Below are 17,249 nucleotides of genomic sequence, written 5' to 3'. Positions count from 1 at the left end.
ATTTACAGAGAGTCTCCTTCTGGGTGGGGCTCTCGTATCGCTATTGAGATAACTTGATTCTTTTTTCTTCTTAATTCTCAGAGTAGAAGATTTCAGGGCAAAACAACTTTTCCAGTACTTCACTTTTTTGAAGCTAATTTGTCAAGTGTCATAGATACTAGATTTTTAGGACAAAAACCAGATGCTGAATGAAAAAAAAATGAAATACTGACCCTTATTATCAGCTATCAAAGCTTCTTGTCTCCCTTTTGTGTGTGTCATATTTCATCCTGGAAAGAGGGTACATTTTATTTATTTATTACACTTTAAAATAACTTGAGTGGATTAAATTCTGTTCCTCTAACCTAAACATTTGAAGGATGTTTCCTATTGCAAGATGATGTTGCATAGCTGAAGTAAGATTTAAAAAGTCACTGGGGTAAAGTCTGTAAAATTTATGGTGTAATTTATTAAAGGGACACAGTCTGCTACTTTTTATAGCGATGTGAGTATGTCGTGTACAAGAGTAGCAGTACTCCAGTGAGCAGCTCTGGGTGGGTATTGAGAGTCAGTGAACAGTCAGCATTTACATATGGTAGCAGTTTATTAGGAAAGCAGTTTATTAGGGAAAGAGATTGAAATATTTAAAGCTCCACCGGGGAAAGCCCTGAACACCCTTTTCCCAGGTTTAGAAGAGAATTAGAGAGGAGAGCTCAGCTCCTGAGCTCTCCCACCCTATCTGGACCAGACACTTCCCATGCAAATTTCTCCTTCCAACAAAAATCTTGTAGACATCAGGACAAGCAGCCACTGCAGATTTGTCTTCTGCAGAACACGACGTGACCAATGCAAAACCTTTACGGAAAATCCCAGAAGAAAAGCAGAAATGGCAGCCACTGGGTTCATGGTGTGTCTCTGGGCGTTTATTCTTTTTTGGTGCCTGTAACTGCGCAGAAACCACATGGCTTGATTTCCTGAGAAACTCCCTCCAAGGTGAAGCTCTTCTACTTAATAATTCCTAACTAATATTGTTATTTTTAGTATCGGTTTGCTCATCAATAATAACGCTCCCACACACGGTGTAATTAGTTACTGTGTTACAGTAGCACCTACTTAATCCAGGATTAAGGCCTCGTTGCGTGAAGCGCTGCACGGACAAATAACAAAGAGGTCCCTTGTAACGATTCCTTTGAAAACATTTCCTGTTTCTACGCTGAACAGAAATGAGACCACACAAGATTTACAATGAGGGAAGAATTGATTACAGAGCTTAGCAGCCATTTTCATTTTTAGGTTTATTTTTATTGTTATTGTTATTATTAGTTCTAGGCTAAATATTCAGGAAGAATATACTTCTCACTTGGACTTTCTAGCTCACAAAGAGCTTTTCATAGTACTGATAATTTGCAGAAGTTTAAGAACAAGCTATAGACGGTAAAATACCTACACTTCCTTCACATGTGGTGTTTGCACCCTACCCTGTATCCACTGGAGACTTACAAGAGGTCAGGCTTGGTCCTGGGTAAATTCTTTAGCTTTCCTAACCACTTAGAGCTCTGGAAGACACCAAGATTATAGACTTGACAAGCCTAGAAATATATTTTAAACATTTTTATTGAAATTGCTCTTTCTGTACTTCTGAGCCGTGTGTGTACATGGAGTCATGAACTCCACTGCAAGCAACAAAAAATTTACCACTTACTTCAATAAGGGCAGTATTAAATCAAAGGTTATTGGGCAGGTCGGCTCTCTTGGCAGGGTTAAACGAAAAGTAGTTTCAACAGCTTTGCAGCAACCTTCAAAAACCCCCTTAGAGATGTCCTGCTGTGCATGCTGAGGACGGGTGTTGGTTCGCTGTGCTGCAGGAGAGCTCGGTGCTTTTCACATCCCTCCATACCCCCTGGATGGTTTCAGTGTCTTAACATACGTTTCCACCCTCATCCCAGCAGCACGCCAAACCCACACCCTGGTATTGCTGTGTCCTTCCAAATACCTGATGCCCATTCTCACCTGTAACAACACAGCCTACATCTCTACGGGTAGATTTGAGATCCAAGTTATGGGAAAAAAATAATTTATGCTGTTATTAGAATCTATGTTTTTATTTTAAATTTATATTTTCCTGAAAAAAAGTATTTCTCCTCCTCTCACCGTTGGGATCATTGCTGACAGAAGAGTCCGCCAGGCGGCCTGAGCTCATCAAATTTTCTTGAAGAACTGAAATTTGGAATGTGTCTGCTTAGAGAGAGACAGATTAAATTCCCCAGAGCAGTACAGGATGGGAGCAGGAGGATTTGTAGTGTTACCCCAGGAGGCAAATAGCACAAGAAAATGACTACTAACTGCTTGTTTATGTCCCTGGCAATTTTCAAAACGCTTCAGAAAAGGAACTGTTTGAGAAAGCCACTGGAGATGTTGGGATCTTTGCAAAGGAGAGATATATTTAGTGGAAATTCCCCTTCTCTGCCCTGTTCCCAGGTCTGGACAGGAACTTTCTGTCTGATTTGCGTTCTTAGACTTAGCAGCCGCACTCTGACTCCTCTCCCTTTTTCTTGTCCTTTCTCTTATTTTTTTCTTCTTTTGCCTATTTTTGCCCTTTTCCATGGGGAGGGGATAGAAGGGAGAAAAGGTTTTTCTAGTCATCAAAGCATGTCAAATCACTATATTTACAGGCAGCGAGGGAGGCAAAAAGGCTAAGCCAATACTTTTATACAGCTGCTTGCAAGAGGGAGAGTCAACCTTCCAGGTACATCACACCATCTCCCTCCAGCACGGGGGGAATGTGGGGGGGGGATGCTCCCTGTAAGGTTCATCTCGACAGCCAGGGAGTGGGGAGAGAAGTGAAAGGGCAGCCCTTGGGGAGTCTGTTACAACAGATTTCTCTGGGACCGGATGGTAAATATCTTATAATGTTATATGATGGTGGAAAATTGCTTGGGGGCCAGCTGGAAGCATCCTACTGGCTGCATTCGAAGCACTAGCTGCCAGATGGAAAAGGCTGTCTGCAAATACACCAGTGCAGTTAAAATGGAATAGGCGTTCCACACAGGCAGCTATATCTGCACAGATTACCCATGAAAATGGAGAGGAGTAAGCTGTTCTGGTGCGTAAAGATATGTGTAAAGATGTGTGTAAAACAGCACAGACACGGCGAGCTTGCAAACGTAGCTCTGGATTGGCAGAGGTTGGGGAGAAAAGGTGGAGATGCCGCACTGGTGTGATGTGAACTGGAGCTTGAACTGGTGCTGATCGGGGGATTAAAGTCATTCCTTTTCCCCTGTAAACCGGTCACAGCACATTAAGGCCAACTTTTATAGCAGTATTGGTAAAAATTTGCACATCCATAACCTACAATATTGGCACAAAACCACAGATAGTCCAGTCCTTAAATGTTTAACTAATCCTTTTGCATCGGAGATTCTGTCCCTAAAAGAAAAAAAAAAAAAAAAAAAAAATTAATAAAGAAAAAAAAAAAAAGGGGGTGCCAGTTCGTTTACAAATGAGAACAGAGAACAAATTAACAATTAAATTATTCAGGTATTTGAAATCTGTATGCAGTAGTCATATTTTATAGCAATGTTTCCCTTTGTAAACGACTTATAAATGGCAAATAAATATTTAAGAGATTTTTATACAAATTCTGCAAACATGACTGGAAGGTGTCAAACATCCGTTAAAACACATCAATCTGAGTTTTTATAGCTAGTTATAAACCAGGGTTATAAGCAAGCTTTTGGTCTCTATAAAAATTATTTGCCGTTTATTAGAACAGCTAATTCATACAGATGAATAAACTTACCCTTTATTAACTATTTATAAGTGCATCATTAATAGGCAGCGTTATTATACTATAGCAGAAATGCTGAATTTCCGACTTGCTCGCTGCCAACGCTCGTAACCCATGAAGGAGGGCAAAGCATATGCCCTTGCTCTAAGTGCAGCCTGATATCTTTCCAGCAAGCGTGCAAATTCTCCAGCCCCAGCAGAGGCTGCAGGCTTGAAACCAAGGGGCACCCATCTTTGGCCTGTATTTTGGTTAGGGATAAAAAGCTGACCATGGCAATCTGCAAAGGATTCTGGTAATTTGTGTGTCAAGACTAAGGACTCCAAAACTTGCAGTGCTGGGGAATATAGGTGTAGGGTATTTATGCTAGGTCAGAATCAAGATCATTCCAGCCTGTAAGGATTTCTTTCCCCTGGGAGCAATGGCCAAATACCACCAGCTGCTGTGTTTTTGAGGAGTTCTTCAGTGTTTTTGCCAAACCTGCCTGGCGGTGCTTGCAGAGGAAGGGCTGTGGATAGGAGCTCACCCGTGTATTTCAGGGCATATCTTTTGCCTCTCCCTAACCCCCTCGTGATCTGGAAAGCGGCCCTAAGGGCACATACCATTGTTCTGAAGTCAAGCTTTATTATTTTTGTTAAGAACAGGCTACTTGAGACCTCATTTTCTTTTGAACTAGGGAGAGCCCATCTGTGAAGTAAAAAGATCCTATATATCACCCTGCTAATAAGTTTTCCTCAGCAGTTGCTAAAGTCAAGTGTTAGTCTTCAGCTGGAGTCTCATTAAAAAAAAATAAAATAAATAAATAGATACCACTGGCTAGGAGATGAAAAGTATCCTTTCAGCCACATTATAAACTTACCTCCCACCCCAAAAAGAATTAATATTTCAAGTCATGTAGCAGAAGGATTTCAGGGCTGCATGTGGCAGAGGAGAGAGGGTTTGTAGGGGGAATTTTGATCTTTTCAGCCCCAGAATAAAAATATCTTTTACAGGTAATTCTACACAGCGAAACAATTAACACTGTATTAATGTAATGGCGTTTTCTACGAATATATCATGTGAGAAAACATTTTTATGATGAGCAGCAGCCTCCAATGGAGGGTGGAATAGGAAGGTCATGGAGAGAATATTTTCTTGGAGATGTTGACACATTAATTTTTACAGGTTGGACACTGGTAAGAGGAAAAATCGAAGCCTTTTTTCTTCAGAGGTCCTTGCCACTATTTGATTTCTGATGTTAACGCAAACACAGTTTTGATCTCTTTGATATCTTTTTTCTCTCCTCCATTTTCTTTGAGGGAAGTCCAAGTTTTTAGTGCTGGGCTGTGAATTAGAACTCTGTTATGTGAACTGCAGGGAAACCTATGGAAAGGCTTAGTGAAGTCTCCAGGGTCATAAATCCCCCTCAAGCCTATCTTAAAACACCCTCATCTTAACATCTCATGCTTCACGGGTACCCCAGGTGTAGTCTGAACCCCCTGGAAATGGAGCACGTTTCACCACACCCGTTCAGCTACCTCTGAGACGATGTGCTTGAGCTGGCCACCCTTCCCAGCTTGCTCCCATTGATGCTTTGCAACTGAGAAGTGAGTTTTTCATATTTTTTTTCATACATTTCCACTATAGAGCTGGAAAGGACTGAACTTGTTGGAAAATGGGATTAATACACAATAGTCATGCACATCCTCTTGAGAAAAGGACCGTGGTGTTGTCAGGAACGGAAGGTATTCAGAAATTCAGGTTTTATTAGGGATCACTCCCAGAAACACTGTGTCCTTCAGCAGCATCTCAGCAGGCAGGTTTCAGATGTCCTTGAGCATCACACACCCTGTCATACATCCTACTTTGAGGACTCCCAGGCTGTTTCTGCAGAGGTTTTTGCAAACTGGGACTTTTCTTCTAAGTGGCCATTTGGAGTTTATCAATGCTGCCCTGGGAAGGCTGTTGCATGGTGGTGCAGATCCAGCTGAGCAGTGGGGCTTGCTGGCCAGCGCAGAGACATGCTGCTGTAAATCCCAGTCCTGGGAGCGCGTTCGGGAGCTCGTTGCCTATTTCTCCAAGCTATCATTTATTTTACAGTGCAGATAATCCACCCACGATATCTCTGAGAAGAAACACAGAACATAATCATCCCTGTGTCCTATGTCTTCAATGTCCTCCCCAGCTGCTTTGTCCCATGACTACCCTTACCCTTGTTGCTGGACCAGCTTCAGGATAAAGTACCAGTAAATTTAGGCTGGAAATTTCTAGCCATTACAGAAGGACCTGCATTCCAGTGGGACGCTTGCATCTTGCTTCCCAGATGACCTCAAAATACAGATGGTGGTGTATGAAAGGTGCTGTGTGATATAGGGAGGTCTCCTGCAGGTTTGGACTCCAAAGAGCAGCAGGCCCAAGGTGCTTGTCCATGGCTGAATTAGGGCTGTAATTAAAACACCACCTCCTACGCAATCCAGTCACATAATTACTGCTCATAGCCCATTTAGCTGTGGTTCGTGATGTCAAACATATAACATGCACAAACCCCAACGGTGACAGGAGGCATTTATAGTGGCTTGTTTGGCTTTGAAAATGGAAGATGTTGGGTAAAACCATCTCTTCCATCGCGAATGGAACAAAGCAATAAATAACGCTATGAAAGGAGTGGAAAGCTTTCTGGTGGGACGTGCCATCTGCTGGGCACTGGAACAGGACAGGCTTTTCCCTGGTGGGGGGCATTGAGCTTTCCAGGCAGGCGTTTGCATGAAAAGGGACTTGTTTGTGCAGGCAGCTTGGGGAACTCTCTGCTCAGCTTAACACAGGGCTTGCTGTCTGCTGCAGACAGGTTTCCAACCCATTCCTCCATCTGTCACAGACGCTGCCCCAGGGGCCCGATCCACTTCTGAAAGTCCCTTTCAGCTGGGGTGGACCCAGCACCAGGGAAGGCAAGCAACAGCCATGGCAGCACGCAGAGCACCTCCCAGCCCCAAAAGCATGGAAATCACTCCAAAAATTTTTACCCCTCACGGGCGCTGTCTCTATCTGACCTTTGACATGTGGCAGCATTCACAGCAAATCCTTGGCGTTGAAGTGAGGAGCTTCCTCATCCCGAGTGGGCTATGTCTCAGCAGAAACTTTTTTGCTATTTTATAATTTGGAAGAGATTTAGTGTGGAGATGGGCTCTGGCCACGATGCTTGTGATGTGGCAGAGCTCATCCTCGATCTCCTCAGTGCCAAAATCTCCCAGCCTCAGGATGGAGAAAGGGAAGGACTATGCTTCCTCCCTGTTGGGTGGCTGGGTGGCTATAGGGGAGGAGAGATTTCTCAGGGAAATAATATGATTTTTTTTTTTTCCTTCTCATTAAACATCTATGTTTGTTTACTGGTTTACCTCTTCTGGAGCTGCCTGGTGGGAAAGGGTTAGTGGCATTGGGTTTTTTTTCTGGAGCACCCTGAATGGTCATGGGGTTGCACACACATCAATAAACTTCTCTTCGCACCTTCAATGCATATTTATTTGAATAGCAGCACAGCAATATAGGGACATAAAAAATACCATCAGCTGTGCCGCTCTGCGCTGCATAGAAGGCCACCTAGCTCTTTTGGCAGGCTCCTCTTGCTGTTGGCTGAACCCTGAGGTCCCTCTTAATAGGATAGCACTGTTTATTATCTCACAGAGATCATTATAAATAGATGCTGTTAAAGATAATGCCACATTGTAAATAAAGGCGCCATATGAAATCACAATATTTAACTAGCTGCTGTCGAGGTATTTCTTTTCAAGAGAAAAAGAGTTCAGCAGCCAACAACTTTGCTGAGGCGAAACCATCCAAATCATGTTGGTGACAGATCCTTCACAAAAATACTTTCATTTATACATGAAGCAGTTCCTTACGTGGGTCTTTTTTATCTAGTTCAGTGGGTGCATTGATTTGGAACCCCAAACTGGTACAAAACCTGTCATTTTTAAACCCTACAAAACCTTATACAGAAAGTTTGTTCGTCAAACACGAAAACTGAGACACGGGAGACACAAACAAGTCATGTTGGCACCAGGTTTTTTTACCAGGCTGCACATTCAGATTCAGATTCATTAGCCCGGAGAAAAATTTCTCATTGGGAGGGGTGGAAACCAAATGTTGTTGGGATTTTAGGCATTATATTCACTGGAGAAAATACAAACTTAGCAAAAAAAGTAGGCAATGTACCCCCCAAAATATCGCTACTCCATTTACCTCAAAAGTGCCAGATTTCATCAGACTCCCAACACGCATCCCCTCCCTTCCCCCTTGGTTCATAAACGAGCAGAAATCAAAAATTACTTGCAAATTGCCCCTTCCCCAGGATGTGATGGCGTCCTCTTTGGTACAGTCACTGGCCTGGCTCGGCAGGCAGTCCTTCGCTTCCCAAGGACGTGAATGTGATGGTTCATCATCATGGGGAAGCCTTGGGGCTGAGACGTGGTGAGGATTCACCCCTGGTTGTGCAGTTCCAACCAAAGGGTTCACAGAGAGATGACAATGGCTCGAGGAAGTCTGATAGCATGGAGAGGCTGGGGAGAGGGCAGGGGAGTTTATCTCTTGCATTGCTGAACCAGCTTTAGAAACCTCTTTTGGGGTCAGCAGAAGGTGAAAGCTCATTTGCATTCAGATATCAGTGTTTAACTTGAGCAGGGCTGGTGGCACAGCCCTTGGTTGGCAATGCAGCACGTGCAACAGTACGACTCCTGAGACAATGCTGGAGTCTGCATTCCTGGCCCAAGCCGTTTGTAGCTTCGGTGTACATTGCACGGAGAAGGGGGTTGATCAGTACCTGTCTTCTATACTAAGAATATTTCTATGACAAAGGAATAGAGCAAAGCCAACATGGAAAACTGCTCTGCTGCTTGGTGAAGAGCTGTACATAGGTAGGACACACCTCAAACTCTCATCCTTTCCTAGTGACTCCCATATCAACATATGCAGAGACCAAAATCCCCAGCTCACACTCTTTAAGCTGTCAAAGCAGCCCGCAGCATCAGGATGAAGTTATAATTATGCAGGATGAAGGATTTCACTTAACAGACCCTAGAGGAAGCCTGACTCAGGCAGAAGCAGCAGTATGATAAGTCAACCAGGGCAAAAGGTCTGATTGCTATTTCCCTTACAGAGAATGGGAATAGTCGTCTGGGCAGGGAGAAGCGCTTATTGTCCTGAAACAGCCTGCGGTTCTTCCCTGTGAAATACCTACCCCAACAAGAAGCGGCAGATGTTTCATGTAAATCTGCCATAGGACAGAAATGTCCAGAAGGTTGGATGACCAGATGTACAGATAGGGATGGGGAGATGGAGGAAACTGCCTTTCCCCTGGAGGAGTACCAGGAAGGAGTTTTCATTAGTGCTTTGGATGCAGGAAATGCAAAGCCTGGGAGCTATTAATAGCAATGGTCTCTTACATGGATGCTGGAGAAGAGCGGGCCTCCAGGAATGAGGAAATGACAAATCATTATAGACCCACAGGGGCTGGTTCACCCACGAGTGAAGCTGCAAGAAATTCCTGCCCGTGTCCTTCCACCAGGAGCGACAGACCAGGCTGCTGGTATTCAGTTCACTTCGCAAACTCTCCCACCGACTGATGTCCAGGAAAGCAGAAGATGCAATTCAACCGTGGAAATGCTCGTGAGAGCATTTATCCAGAGCCCGTGCGGCTGATTAGGATTAATGCAGACAGGTTTTTCAAGAAAGGTGGTTGTCTTTGGGGAGTGAAGAGAGCGTCCCTGAAGATGGGATGTGAATTTGGAGGGAGTAAAAGACGGCTTTTCAGGAGTTTCATCACGGGTGCCAAGGTCTTGCTGACCCACACGCTTTCTACAGTGCTGGGCAAATTTGGGTGCTGAACTGTGAAAGGAATTTAAAACTGAATAAAACCTTCTGCTTTGTCATGAACACCCTTGTAATTGCTGGGGCTGTGGGGGAGAAGGGACACAAGCACATTTGGCTGCAGCTGAGTAGTCTCTATAACCAATTATCTCAGGGACTTGTGTAGACCGTATAATCTCTCATTGCCTAGGTTTCCCTTCATATAGAAGTGTGAGAACAAATACATTAAACATAGCTAGGTTATCAATTGCCCAGTTTTGCAGAGGGTAGAGGACCCACCACGCATGGTCAGTAACATCCCTGTAGAGATCCTGAAGCGGGTTGACACATCAAGATGAAAAAAGAATCGCCAAGTGAGGATTTTACCTTAAAAATTGCATAAGGCAGTCTAGCATCCCTAGGGCTTATCTTTTAGACCTTCAGGGAGTACAGTCACCTCCTCTCAGCTTCACTGTAGCACTTGTGTTCTTTATGATCCCGGAGTTTTACTCTTCTCCTTACTTTCTTAGTCTGTGAAATGGAGATAATATTTAGCTACTGCACAGATTAATGTCAGGCTACTGCAGAGATGTAAAACACTCTGCTAGTACTATGTAATTACATTATTATGGTCCTATAATAACACAGGCAAATCTATTTCGTTTAAGTGTTGGCAAGGGTAACATCCCACTGTATGCAAAAGTTCATTCAATTTCTTTCCAGTCTGCTAAAACGGCAAAATAATTCTACCTATTCCCTGTGGCAGTAGCATTTACAGGAGTTAAAAATAGCAAAGCAAAATTAGTTCAAAATAATAAAAACCAGAGCATTATATTGTCATGCTACCTACGTTGCTGTTGCTGAACAGCTGTCATTGAGGAAGAGAGAAAGGAAAAACAAACACAAAAAATTGTTTGACACTGCCAATAGAATGTAGATATTAAAGACCTTCTGGGACAAAGTTTCAGTTTTCCATTGTTCTGTGTACACCAGTTATTTCAGAGAGCTTAGCTCACCTGAGCAGAGAAGATGTCCATTTTATGTCCTTCCCAGGTATGTCACCATTTCCATTTGACACCTGTCCGTTGCCTCACAGACCTGAGTCCACCCAAGCTAAAATCCCATGGGTGTCTAAAGGAGAAGCAGCACGATGGAGACAGCCATGCCTGCTCCCTCCCAGTGGTGGGTGGGGATCCAGGAGGTGGATGAACACCAGTTTGCTCCACCACCATCCTGCCACTTAATCTTTGATTCATCCCAAGTCCCATCTAAGACTGAAAAAAAACTTTGCAAAGGGTGAAAATCTGGACAGGTTTGCTAAAGCTGATTAACAGAGGACACCTTCTGCCTGGTTGGTGTGGTTACCTTCACAAAGACTTGTCTGTGCCCTGAGGAGAAAACAATGACTCGTACAGAATAAACCAGATTTCTTCAACTTGCAGGAAGACACAAGAGCAAATGCTGTTTATGGTATAATTCCTGGTAATTTTAACCACCTCTTTGCTTTGAGCAGTTTGCACACATCATTAACAGTCCCTGTTGGATGTTGAATCAACACGTTTTTTGGGGTATTAGTCAATAAAAGTGTCTCTTTGTGATTATTTTCCTGGTCATGAAGGTGTTAGTTAACATTATCCAGATCGGATAACCTGAAGAAGCCAAACGTTTCTCTGTTTGTGTGTAAATAATACCTACAGCTATGACATATAACTCACCCTATTCTCTCCTTCAAAATGCCACCTCTCCAGGCAGCACGAAGAAATATGTTTCCTTCTCCCTGCTGTGGCCCTTTCTTTTGTTGGATTGTATTTTCATGAAAAAACTCACCTTTTTACTATTTTTTAAAAAATTGTTTCTGCAAGAGCCCAGTGTTCTCTTCTGAGTTTTATTAACACATCCAAACTTTCCAGGTGCGATTGGGGAACCAGGACACCGGTCACCCCACACAGATATTTTCTGAAGCGTTTGCAGCTCAGCAGACAAGGGGTAAAAGGTAGCCCTGGGAAATGGAGACACAAAGGGTTTGCCAAAACCAGAACTACTGTTGGGTTTTCTCCAACCTTTTTCCCTTTCAGGTACGCCACACAATATACACTTAACCTGTTAGGTCTTACAGGGGAGGCGTTTGAGTTTCTTATTGAATTGCAAGAGTGCAAACAGCCCTTTGAAATGTCAGAAAAAATATTTTGCTTTTAAGTTTTCTCCTCTTTATTCCAAGCTGTGAATTACACTGATTTGTAAGCCTTTAGATTTTCCAGCTTCTCTACTGGTTTGTCCTAGCAATGATGCATCTTGTAATGGACCAAAATCTGAGCCTTTCCATGGGTTCTCTGGATTTTTGATCAATTCTGTGAATTAAAGACTGAACTTCATCAGCTTCAGTAGCAGCTCATGTGTAAGGCCTGATCAAAACCCTGCTGGAACCAAGGATCTTTCAAGTAGAAAATTATTTCAGGAAACCAGCAACTCTAGCGTGGAGGCTGTGATATCCACCGGGGCCACCTGTGGAAATCCCTCCCAGACCACCGAGGGGTGGTGCACCCTTTCTCTGGAGGTGTTTGTTACTTAACATCTGGTGTTCCTCAAGCCAAAACAAGATCCATTGGACTTCACTTCATGGAAGTCAATTCTCTGAGGTCTGCTGTGGTTTCACACGATAGGGTTGCGGCTGTGCGCTGCTGACACATGCCTGCAGAATCTGAGCATCTTGCATACACATTCACACTGGGGAAGAGGAGAAAAAAAAATAGTAAGTGGAGAAATATGGCAGATTTTAGGAAAAATAGACTGAGTATTTTTCCGTCTTGGCCTGGCCCTGTTCAGAATGTGTGATTTCACTGGCCTATGCCAAGGGCTCATTTTTTGGGGGTTATTTTTGTTTATATAAAGGAATAGATTTCACTGTCAATATTATAGCAGAGAAGAAAATCTTTTGGAAGAGACACATGTGTTCAGTTGCTGGGCATTACATCCTCTTCTTTTTCTTGCTTTCTATTTCTCAGCAAGCTCTCTCACTACGGGAAGTCACAACAGCTCCCACGCCAACAACCATCTTTCTTTTTCTCCTTCCTGATGAGCTTTCAACTCTTCTCACCGTCTTCAACAGCTCAGTGCTGTCAGAGGTGAAAAACACCTTTAGCTGCTTCCTCTGGTGGTGGATGATTGAAGGATGCTCCATTCGAAGAGGCAACGCCAATCATGCTTCTTGGGTAGCTGATTGACATGGGCATTGTCAGCTCCCAGCTGGCCCCACACGGACAAGCACCTGAATTCACCTGCGATCAAGGAACATGCATCACTGCTTGACAGCCTGAGCCCCATTAGCGGAGGAAGGGTCACTAAAGAAGCAAACTGCTGTCTTGTTCTTGCCATGACCGTGTTTCGCATGGTCCAACTAAAACAAATGTCGGAATTGACATTCCAAGCATAATAAAGAGGTTTCCATATCCGTTGCACTTTCATTGCACAACACCCTTCAATAGAAGTGTTCAGCTAATGGAAAACCGAAATCGCTCAGGAAAAAAAAAAAAAAAGAATGAAAAGAAGAAAAAAATTGTCCGTTTTTTCAACATCCTCTTTGCTTTCAGATGAGAAAGGAAAGGGGGATGTAGAGAATGCAAAGAGCAAACATCTTAAAATGCCAACAAGAGACTTTTGGAAGCTGATTAGAACCATTTGTGTGTGGTCAACAAAAAAAAAAAAATTGGAGTTCGCAGAAAATGGAAGGGAGACAACCTCTGCTCTGTTCTGAGTCACAGAACAGATGCCAGCGTTTCTTCTGACTTTACAACTTTTTCTTGGCCTATCCGGGTGAAAGACTGATTAAAAATGGGGGCTGAGAATGCTCGTTGAAAAACCTCCCAGATTGTAATCCTAGCACAAGGGCAAACGGAGACTTGCAGTAAATCATTCCGGGCTGTCTGGATCACTTATCAAATGCAGCGAGCAAAGGCACCCAGTCACGGCCGTAGGAAATTGCACGTCCAGTGGCCTGCTCCTTGCAAGGGCCCTTTGCCTTGTGTTCAGTGGGAAATGGAGAGTAGAAAACAGACTATCTGAGCTACAGCTGAAGGGAAAACAAAACCAAACCAAACCAACCAAACAAGAACAAAAAAAGAAAATACCCCCCCCAAGATTTTCTGTAAAAAACCCATAGACATGGATGGAAAGCGATTTATCTACTCCAAAACCGTTTTTCCTTCAGTGGTGTCTTAGGTAAAATGAAATAAACCAAGAGGATTGAATTTCACTGGGAGAATGACTGTGAGGTCTGCTGTGCAAGCCAGATTTTCCAACCATACATTTAAAAGCGGTTACTCAAGTTTGGGTAAAAAAAAAAAAAAAACCCTAACCAAAAAAACCCCACTTACCCAATTTCCGAGCAGTCTGTGAATTGTGAGGTTCAGAGATGCAGAGAAACAGAGCACTTATTTACAACTCACAGGGAGATCTTTCCAAAGGACGATCGTGTCAGGACTTTTTTCACTGCCCTCTTGACCTCTCTGGTGGGGGGTTGTGTTGTGCTGTGTTTTATTTTTCACCATCAGGGTCTTTAGTGAACATAAAATTCCTTTCTCCATGAATGCTCCCAAGAAAAATGGGCAGCCAGCACAAGCTGCCAAAGGTCTGCTAGGTGCAACAGCCATGAGCATTTTGAAATACTGGAGTGCCAGTTAATCAAAGGCAGCTCAAACTGGAAATATCGTGCTCATGGTAAATTTAGCATCCATTATACCCACTAGCAAAACCAGCAGCAGCTGAAAACACTGGAGAGGCAAACTTAAACTCCAGAAATCAAGGAATCTCATTCAAGACGACTGTCCTTTATAAAAGCAAGAGGGTTAAAAGCTGGAAAGGGTAACACTGAGAGCTCAAGGAACATTGATTTGCAAGCTGAGAGACCCATCAATCATGGGTAAAGGAAGAGTCTTTTTTGTGTTGTTTACAGCATTAAAGGAGATCATTAATTTGATACAACTTCAACCAAAAGGTGGGAAAAAAAAAAAAAAATAAGAGAGGTTTGGCCTCCAGAACTGGTGATAACAAAAGTGGCTGGGAATGAATACTGATCCAAGACACAGACCTTACAAATTATCCATGAGATTTGCTAAGTTTTTTGTTAGCAGTTGTTAGTAGTAATTCAGTCACAGCGGCTCAATACTGACCCAAAATGCAATGATTAAATCCCTGATAGGGGTTTCAATCTATGAGACTTTATTAACCCCCCAAACCTGACTTCTATTTTAAGCTGGCATAACAATTCTTCTTGTAGCACCTGTGTCTCTATATGGACCAGTCAAAAAATTGCATTCAGTTTTCTGGTTGAACGTTTTTTCCTAGCAAACCTGGTTTCTATATTTAACCTGACTTTCAACAGCATCATCATAGATTTTGTTTTTGTACTGAATTTTTGTAGCTTTTTGGCACATCATAATCTCTTGGCACACCCTAATGCTTCTAAGTGGTGCTAATATAAATCATTCTTTGGCCTTTTTAATCCGAAATGCTTTATGATCTGAAATAATGCAGTTGCTCAAACTACCCAGAGGTGTTGTAGCAGTACAAAGCAGAGAACGAAACCCAAAATTTGTGGAGGAGACAGTACTCTTCACCTCTTTTCCATAGCTTTGCTGCTAATAGATATGAATTCAGCAATAGTGGGAAGCAAACATTCAAAACCAGAATTACACTATAACATAGAGCAAGATAGGGCATGGTTCAGCTTTTACTGACAGAAGGGTACTACATTCAGGATTTCTGAGACTGTAGGCAGTTCTGTTGTAGGAAAGGCTTTCCCAAAATACAGCTAAGTTACATGGGAGACCTACCGTATAAGATCCATCATACGACCAAGCTCCTCTTATATCACGCACTTGATTCCTGAACTGCTTTAAAAATACTCATAACATTTGAAATTGGTCTGCTATGAGCAGAAATCCAGCAAGGAGAAGCTATCAATTTAGTGAAACCTATTGCTAATGCCTCCCTAATTCTAACGCTCCTTAAAAATCACCCCAAACACCAGAGTGATGAGGCAGTGGATATGCTCATCAGGTGTCCTTGTTTAACAAATTAGCATAACCTTGTAGGTTTATCTGTAATTTTTCCCTTTCTTTTGTTTTTTTTTTTTTGTATCTAGCATGACAAAACCAGTAATAACCTGGTCATTGCCCAGCACAGAACTTTATGTTTAACCAAAGGCATGGGCAGAGACATTTATTTGTGGAAGAGCTCCCCTGTGTCAGACTCACCTGGAAATGCCTTAAGTGGGAAGGAAGGGGGGGACTGTCTGTCACCGGTGTATGCCCCACCAGTAGGTCCAACCCTGTTAACAACAAAGGTGCTTCCATGACACACCAGCGGAAGCCATCACTCTTACTAATATATTTCATCAAACATTAATGGGGACAGCAAAAAAAAAGAAAGGGCATTAGCTTTCTGAGTTTTTGCTGTAATTTCCAGCTGCCTAGATGTTAATGAGGTCTTCATAAATTTGCTCGAGTCTCTCTTTGCAGTCTCTACCCAAAAGAGCTGTGGTGAAGTTGTGCTGTTGCAGGGTGACCTTAGCTAATGTTGAGGGGTTTTTGGCTGAGACCTCCCTTAAGTTAGTGCCAGGCACCTCCTCCAGGCTTGGCTGATAGCTGCCTTTCAGGAAGCAGGTAACTGATCTACTCACCTTTTCTTTACTACTGACAAAAGAAACCAGTTTCGTTTTCTGTCTCCAAAGAAGTAGCTTTGTTTTTATGATCCTAGTGGGGAAACCCCCAAATTCAGAAACTTTATTTTTATGATTTTATTTTTATGGAGATTTTTTTTGTCCGTTTTTCCAGCTTCAACCAAGTTGCAGCAACAACTAATAACCTCTTCAAAAAGGGATTTTTTCAAGACTTTCTTTTTGCTGCTAGGAGACTGGGGAAAGAATTCAGGTCTATCTCTTTATCTTCACTGGCAGGAAAGAAACAAAATATACTACAACTCTTATCTTATTCCTTGTATCTCACATGTATGTTATTGGAGGGAAATTCCGGTTCAGGGAACATGCTAAAAGTTAAAGGAGGATAACTGTGCCCAGGGGACAGAGATGAGATGGTGTCTCTGGTGAGAGTCTGGCTGCAGAGACGTACAAGCCCAGGGCTGCAGCAGGGATAACGGCAATTTACTGCTGTCTTTGTATGAAGAGAAAAGAAGGAGCTGCCACTTCCACCCTTTCCTCTTTTCCAGTTAAAAAGAAGTTTACTCTTTCTTTTCCTAACTCACCAAGAGTGCAGAGCAACTCCTCTCAGCAAATAAAATTAGTGAAAACATTTACTTCCTCAGAAATACTGCTGAAAGGCTCACTTTTTGTAATGAACCTTAGCAACATCCTGTTCTCTTCGGTTTTAGTCCTTGAGTACAAAATTTGACTTCTGTTAAATGGACAAGTAAGAAGCTTGCAGTGATACTGGAAAACAAGTCTTGTCCAGTGTCTTAATCCTACATCATAAAACCCTTCCAAGCTTGTATATCTAAAATAAGCCCAATATCAAAAAGGAAAATATTGGCATGCTTTAAGAATGTGGCATTTATTCTGCCTGCCAGCTCAGGAACACACACAAGTGTGTGTGTATATATATATACACATACACACAGATCTACAGCAATACCCCCCAGACAGCAGAGTGTAGCCTAC

The sequence above is a fragment of the Leptosomus discolor genome, chromosome 8, assembly GCF_034619465.1.
Source record: "Leptosomus discolor isolate bLepDis1 chromosome 8, bLepDis1.hap2, whole genome shotgun sequence".
NCBI classification, from domain to species: domain Eukaryota; kingdom Metazoa; phylum Chordata; class Aves; order Leptosomiformes; family Leptosomidae; genus Leptosomus; species Leptosomus discolor.
Note: the sequence above shows the minus strand (reverse complement) of the source record.